The sequence below is a fragment of the Phyllobates terribilis genome, unplaced genomic scaffold (genome assembly GCF_046119375.1).
Source record: "Phyllobates terribilis strain yellow unplaced genomic scaffold, ASM4611937v1 Scaffold_119__1_contigs__length_5224398, whole genome shotgun sequence".
NCBI lineage: Eukaryota > Metazoa > Chordata > Amphibia > Anura > Dendrobatidae > Phyllobates > Phyllobates terribilis.
This window is the reverse complement of record NW_027362879.1, coordinates 2,387,904-2,395,927: the sequence shown is the minus strand read 5'-3', so window position 1 is coordinate 2,395,927 and position 8,024 is coordinate 2,387,904.

Here is an 8,024-nt window from a genome sequence, read left to right as displayed (position 1 = left end):
AAGATGGGTAAATTTACCAGTAGCTTCTGCATTTCCCACTCTAGGCATATACTCAAGTCAATAGGTTTTCCCATTTTTATGTGGTAAAATTAGGGGCCTCGGCTTATTTAAAATATACGGTATTTTAAAATCAGTGAGTACGTGGTGCCCATAATACTGCAGGACTGTGGCGTGCATTATACTATATGAGGGCTGCATTTTACCCTATGGGGTGTGTAATATACTGTATGGAGGACTATGGGGAGTGCATTATATTCTATGGAGGACCATGGGAAGTTCATTATACTATATGGAGGTTTATGGGGGGAGCATTATACTATATGGGGGGAGCATTATACTATATGGAGGATTATGGGGGCGCATTATACTATATGGAAGATTATTGGTGGTGCATTATACTATATGGAAGGCTATGTGGGGCCATTACAATATTTTGAGGGCTATGTGGGGGGCCATTATACTGTATGAAAGCAATTATACAGTGTGAATGTTTGTGTGGGGTCATTATACTGTTTGGAGGGCTGTGTGGGGGCCATGAGAGTGTATGGAGGGCTCTGTGGGGTTCACAGTTGGGGGATTATACTGTGTTAGGGTCACCATACTTTGCTGTGGGAGTTGAAGTGGGGTACAATAGGGTCATTATACGGTGCATGTGGAGGAATGCACCATAGGGGTATCATACTGTTTGGGGGGCACTTTTGTTGGCATCATACTTTATGGGGGCAATGAAGGAGGAATCTACGACTTCAGAAGGAGGTAAATTACTATGTAAAGGCTGGAAAGTTATGAGATCTGTTCTTCTGTGACACAGACAAATATTGATTTTTTTGTAGGGGGGGGGCCCAATTAGAGCTTCTGCTATGGGGCCCCATGACTTCTATGTACGCCCCTGTTTGCTTCACTTAACCTTGGAAAGTTATCAATCAGATGCATGAATGCTTTTACATTTTTATCCATAGCCTTTTCAAAGTTCTTCATTAGGCCCACCTTAATAAGATTTTGTTACCACCATTGCCTAGGTGGGTCCTCAATTTCTGGATGCAGGACAGTTTACTCCCTTTCTGAAGTGAATGTCAGAGAGGCCAGTCCCTTTTTTTGTAGCAATATTCCCTTGCATGACTATCCCACTTACACAGAAAGCAGCAGTACTTTCATGCAACAACCCTGACGACATATGTGAACAAGCAGATGTAGGAGCTTGTAAAGATCTGAGGTTGTAGGTTGTAAGTAATCACCTAGGCAGGTTAATGATGCAACAACATTTTATTGATCACAGCCACGGTAACAAAGCAATTCCAAGTAAATGGCCAAAATACCATTCTCTCAGTCCTCAAATTCCCAATCTGGGTTCAGTAGTTCCACTGCCTTTGTATAAGGCCATATTCACTGTCTCCCAACTTTTGGTTGGCCCACAGATTTCTTATCTCCAGCCACTATAGTCTGTAGCCACAGTCTATGATCCTCTAGACAGCAGATAAAACAATGAAAGCACGTGTATCCCGTAGCAGCAGTCCTTGTAAGAAAGTGTAAATCCAAACAACATAATCCATAATGGTAACATGTTTATCCATTCATCCTTCCAATTCCACGGTCTCCATCCTCTTCCTTTCAATTCTTCCACACAACTCTCCCTAAAACATGTCTGTCCTTTCTTCCACTGGGCTCAGTCCCCTCCCAGGTCAGAAGTGATCACACCCTCCCCCTTAAACATTCACTGTTAGCTAAAAACAATGAAGAATAGTCTAGAAGCCTTCATCTGAGACTGCATGTAAGACCCCCTGTGATGATGGCTCCACTGTGTCTCCATCTACACTCACCTAATGAGATTATTGGCTGTTGAGACAATGGACTCCTGAGATAAAGATGAGATTAGTGGAATGCTGGACATTTTACAAGTGAATCTAGTGCACATACTGACAAGTTAGCAGAACTATATAAAACATAACAAGTAAATCATTAATACACAATAATAATATTAACAAAAATGGTGGTCCGTTGCTGGAAAAGTAGCATAGTCTTTAGAAAGTGGGCAGCTCCTCACATACCTCCCCCACTTTTTCAGCAGGGACACAAATGTAAGAGGTCTCGCCTTTATGAGAACGAAACTTTGTATCATCCAGCTTCCTCAAAGCATATTCCATGTCGTCCTTGCGAATATACTCCACAGTCCCCATTCCACCCTTTTATACGTCAGTGTAATAGACATCTCCAGCTTCTCTCATATGGTCTTTCAGATCCTGCCAACTTCCCGATGGGGGAAGCCCTGAGACGAGGACTCTGTATTTGGTTTGCTGGATCAGGGGTCTGTCCCTTCCGCGGAGTCCTCCATATCCCCCCCCCCGATCCCTGGTTTGTCCTGGGAAACTCCCCACGTGCCCAATGAGAACCAAACTTGTATCCATTGCAACCACCCCCTGAGTGATGACACCCAGTTAGGGCGATTGTCACTTGGCGGCCTGGTAAAGGGAGCTCTGGGGGGACATTATCTGGGCTGGTAGATCCAGTGTCCTCCACCATCTGGATGACAGCATTGGGCTGTTGTCCCTCATCCATGTCTGAACTGACCTCCTCATGAAGTTGTTCCTGGTCCCAATAGTCCAAGCGCTGCATTAGGGTCTCCCGATTGTCCTCCGGCAACCACTCTAGTTCTCTCTCAGAGCAAAGGGCTCTCAGCTCCTCCTTCTTGAGCTTCTTGTAGATGGAGTCTGCCATTTCTTCTGCCAAGTCACCTCTCAATAACTTTACCTGGTATGCGGTCCAGAGATAGGTGATCCCACCGCTGCCACCACTTGTAAAGATCTGAGGTTGTGGGTTGTAAGTAATCACCTAGGCAGGTTAACGATGCAACAATATTTTATTGATCACAGCCACGGTAACAAAGCAATTCCAAGTAAATGGCCAAAATACCATTCTCTCAGTCCTCAAATTCCCAATCTGGGTTCAGTAGTTCCACTGCCTTTGTATAAGGCCATACTCACTGTCTCCCAACTTTTGGTTGGCCCACAGATTTCGTATCTCCAGCCACTATAGTCTGTAGCCACAGTCCATGATCCTCTAGACGGCAGATAAAACGATGAAAGCACGTGTATCTCGTAGCAGCAGTCCTTGTAAGAAAGTGTAAATCCAAACGACATAATCCATAATGGCAACATGTTTATCCATTCATCCTTCCAAGTCCACGGTCTCCATCCTCTTCCTTTCAATTCTTCCACACAACTCTCCCTAAAATATGTCTGTCCTTTCTTCCACTGGGCTCAGTCCCCTCCCAGGTCAGAAGTGATCACACCTTCCCCCTTAAACATTCACTGTTAGCTAAAAACAATGAAGAATAGTCTAGAAGCCTTCATCTGAGACTGCATGTAAGACCCCCTGTGATGACTGCTCCACTGTGTCTGGATCTACACTCACCTAATGAGATTATTGGCTGTTGAGACAATGGACTCCTGAGATAAAGATGAGATTAGTGGAATGCTGGACATTTTACAAGTGAATCTAGTGCACATACTGACAAGTCAGCAGAACTATATAAAATATAACAAGAAAATCACTAATACACAATAATAATATTAACAAAAATGGTGGTTCGTTGCTGGAAAAGTATTATAGTCTTTAGAAAGTGGGCAGCTCCTCACAGAGCTCCTGCCGAGCATCTAGCTATTTATCCTATATAAGACCTGACGACCATCCTGAAAATCGTCATACATCTACCAGTTAACTTTCTGAGTGGAGGTACTTTGCTCCAGAGGAATAAAATGACCAGGAAAAGCCACATAAAGACTGCGGGACAAGCAGGCTCTCAGCTCAAAGATGACACCACGGTTGTCACGCTGGAGACAGATTGAGCAGGGGAGACGAGGCAGAGGGAAGTGGTGGCCAGGTTGTAGCAATTTGCCTGAACAGAAACACAGGTCTCATCAGGTGACAGTGGCCTTCTTATAGCAGCTACCCCACACCTGTGCACGGGCTCCAAGTAGAGGAGTTGGGTGTGCAGGAGATGGGAGAGGCAGCCGCATTGAAGGGGATGAAAAGACCACAAAATTGCATGTGGTCTTTTCATCCCTGATGGCCTAATCTGCACCAATGGGACATACATGTACCTGAGGAACCTACTTTAAAAGACGTTTTCATTGCAGTGGTACATTGTAAATTCTCTCGATCTGCTTTCAATGTACATTTTGGTGGTCTTAAAGATGAGATAGCAGGTATACGACACAAACTGCAGAAAATAGAGCAGGGGCAGTGGAAGGCAGAGTCAGCGCCATTGAGGACCAGATAGCCGGTACAAGCTATGAGAACAGGCTTGCAGCACAGCAGATATCAGCACTGCTGGCGGAAACAGATGATCTTGAAAATAGGTCAAGACTCAATGATATACCACTTATTGGTGTACCTGAAAATATAGAAGGCTCCTTTCCTACTGAATTCTTTGAAAACTGGCTGAAATTAATAATCAGGCTTGAAACCTTAACCCTCCTATAAGCTGTAGAACGAGCTCATAGGGTGGTCATCTTCCTCCTGGGCTTCCATAAAGACCAGTGCTGGCTAAAGTTTTACACTACCTGGACAGAGATATTATCCTGCAACAGCCAAGGGATCACCCAGATGTAACAATCAATAGGTCCAAAATCTAGATCTTTCCAGATTATTCTATAGAAGTGCAGAAACAAAGAGACCGATTAATTGATATAAAAAAACATCTGAGAGATCTGCACGTTCCATATTCCAATTATTATATTTAATAAATTTTTCTGAATTGACGTCTTCAATAAACCAGCAGCACGGGAATTATCCACAAATTTCTCCAGATCCTGATATTCATCGGATTTGACAAACCCATGGATCCGCAGCAGCTGAACATTAAACTTAAAACGCCAAAGAGAAGAATACGGATCAGGTTAGCACAATCTGATACAAATACTCTTAAATGTTTGTTGGGTAAGACCCTATTTGCGCTACTTTCCCCCTAGTGTCTTATCTTGGATACAGCAGCAGTATATTGGAATCGTCTCCCGGTCTGGCAATTGTCAAAGGAGATCCCGGTTGCAGAGGGAATTATCTATATATCTACATCATGGAATACTTTTACAATCGACTATCATCAAGGGAACGGCTCATGTTACAAACTATTAGACAAACAGAAGGATCCATTATGGACATGAACACGTTCTACAAACATTTCCTAATGAAAATACGTTTACACTTGAATGGGACTCTAATTTAAATAATTGTATACACATTATGTTAATGTTGCGGGTCCGGGTGGTGGAACCTCTGTGCTGCGGTGCAAGGAGGGACCAGAGGGGCGTGACTAAGTACCTACTCAAGATCGCACGGCGGCTCAATCGACTCCGTGAACCAGGGAGGGACCGAGCTGGGGGACCAGGTGCCACTCTGGAACCGACCTTGTATTAGAGCAGGTGACTCCCACGGGTCAGATGGCAGGAACTAACCGGTACAGCGGATGAGCACGGCAGGAATGCTGATGGGTGGTCCGGGTATACAGCCTAGCAGGCACGACAGGTAACAGGCAAGTGCTTCCAGGTAAGCAGGCTGGTGGGCACGACAGGTAACTGGCAGGTGCTTCCAGGTAGGCAGTCAGGCGGGCACAACAGGTAACTGGCGAGCAGGACTGATAGGCAGACAGGCTAGCAGGACTGTCAGGCAGGCTGGCGAGCAAGACTGACAGGCAGCGGGACCTGAGGGCTGAAGCAAGTGTTAGCATACAGAGCAACAACTATTGCACAGGCACCTCCATTTTGGAGGAGGTGCCTTATATACGGGAAGTCCTCCGGCCATTGACTGGGGACTCTTTAGGACGGCGTGCCACTCCCTCTTAAAGGGACCACACGCGCCATCCTAGAGTCCCCGGCCAATGCACCGTGCCCAGAAAGCTGCGTGCTGCAGCAGCAGGGAGACCAGTAGATGCCGGACCAGGACAGCGGCGGTAAGGAGGACGGCGTATCTGCCTGGCAGGGGGCAGAGACGCCAATACTACAGTACCCCCCCTTTATGCCCCCTCTTCTTTAGGCCCGCAAGAAATTCTTTAAGAAGATGAGGGGCATGGATGTTCTCCCTGGGTCCCCAAGACCTCTCCTCTGGGCCAAACCCCTTCCAATCCACCAGAAAAAAGGTTTTTCCTCTTACCCTTTTGGTGGCCAAAATGTACCTCACATACGTCCTCAGCGGAGACCGGACCTGGGGTGGTACCTGGATCGTCAGGGAAAGAATTAAGGACAACTGGTTTGAGGAGAGATACGTGGAAGGAGTTGGAAATCCGTAGGGTGGCCGGGAGTTTTAGCTTGTAAGCCACGGCATTGATTTGGATCAAAACCTCGAACGGGCCGATGAACCGCGGACTCAACTTATACTATGGTATTTTGATACGAACAAATTTAGAGGAGAACCAGACCTTGTCTCCCGGATGGAATTGAGGCGGATCCAGACGTCTGTTATCAGCATGTCTCTTCATCCGCTCGGAGGACTGAAGAAGTGCAGATCTAGTGTCCTCCCAAATAGCAGAAAATTCACTGACCAGAGACTCCGCAGCATGATTGGCGAGCAGGACTGACAGACAGCGGGACCTGAGGGCTGAAGCCAGTGTTAGAACACGGAACAACAACCATTGCACAGGCACCTCCATTTTGGAGGAGGTGCCTTATATATGGGAAGTCCTCCGGCCGGGGACTCTTTAGGACGGTGCGCGTGGCCCCTTTAAGAGGGAGCGCGCGCGACCTAAGCACCGTGCCCGGGAAGCCGCATGCACCAGCAGGGAGGCCAGACAACGCCGGACCAGGACCGCGGCGGTAAGGGGGAGGGTGCCTCTGCCTGGCAGGGGGCAGAGACGCCGATGCTACAGTTAACATGTTTACATAAAAAGAGAACACAATTGTGCGAAACTACAACTGAAAAAGATCTATCTTTAGCTAAGGACTGTGAAGACCTGGGGTCTTCCATTGGAATAATACTACTCAGACAACACAGTGTGAGGGTAAAGCAGTGTGGCAATATTTTATTGAACCAAAAACGGACATTAAACAGAACAGTCCCAGTAAATACCCAAGATGGTACAACATTACACAGTCTCGTCCTTCCACTGACCCGCCAGCGATAGAACTGCAATTTTGGGACTTCCAGGGCCAACTAACTCAACAAGTGGCCCCCGCTTTTGGCGGGTGCCCACAGAGAGGAGGTAGCAGCAAGCTTTGGAAGCTGACAGTATATCGAGGTACAAGGCCAATAGACCGAAGGGTCCAACCCTGGCCTTGCCGAGAGTTTCTATGGGTTCCAGGCGACCTGGCATCCCCAAACATATCCATGGGGCCAGGTGACTTCATCCTCCCAACCTGGTCTCCTCAAATGTATCTATGGGTTCTAGGATGGTTAATGGAGCAGATCCATATCCTTCCAGTCAGGGCCGTACATCCTTAGGTGGAATCATGTAGAATCCAAATCTGTGTCTCTCTGGATTGAGCTATGCTACCAAGCTGATGCCCTGAAGACTCTGACTAATTTTTGATTTTCTTTTTCAATTCTCACTGCTACAGAGGCATATGTCCCTTAAATAGTTACAGTTGTCCTTTCATGTACGCATCCACAGGTCAAGGATTAGGGAGGGTATTATTCCACAGGGCTCATGTCTCATTGTTTGAGCATTTAATCAATATATATAGTTGATATAGCAGGGGGTTCTTGTAAATCAACATCTAGATGGCTTTAGTACAATATGCAATTAGCATAGTAACAAACATCATTGTTTAAAAACCAAGAGACGTCAACATTCAGCTTTATACAAATAATCGTATGTCCTTCTTGACCTGTCACAGAAATACACATACATTCACAAACACAATACTGGATTTCTCTTGGCTTAACAAATGTATACTTCTGGCTAATTAAAATAAAAAGCTGTTTTGTCACAAGGACCTATTAAGGTTTGAATCTTATCCAGAATATAAAAAAATAAATTCTAACACTATCACATCCATATTACAATTGGAACATGAGCCAATAATGAATAAATTGAA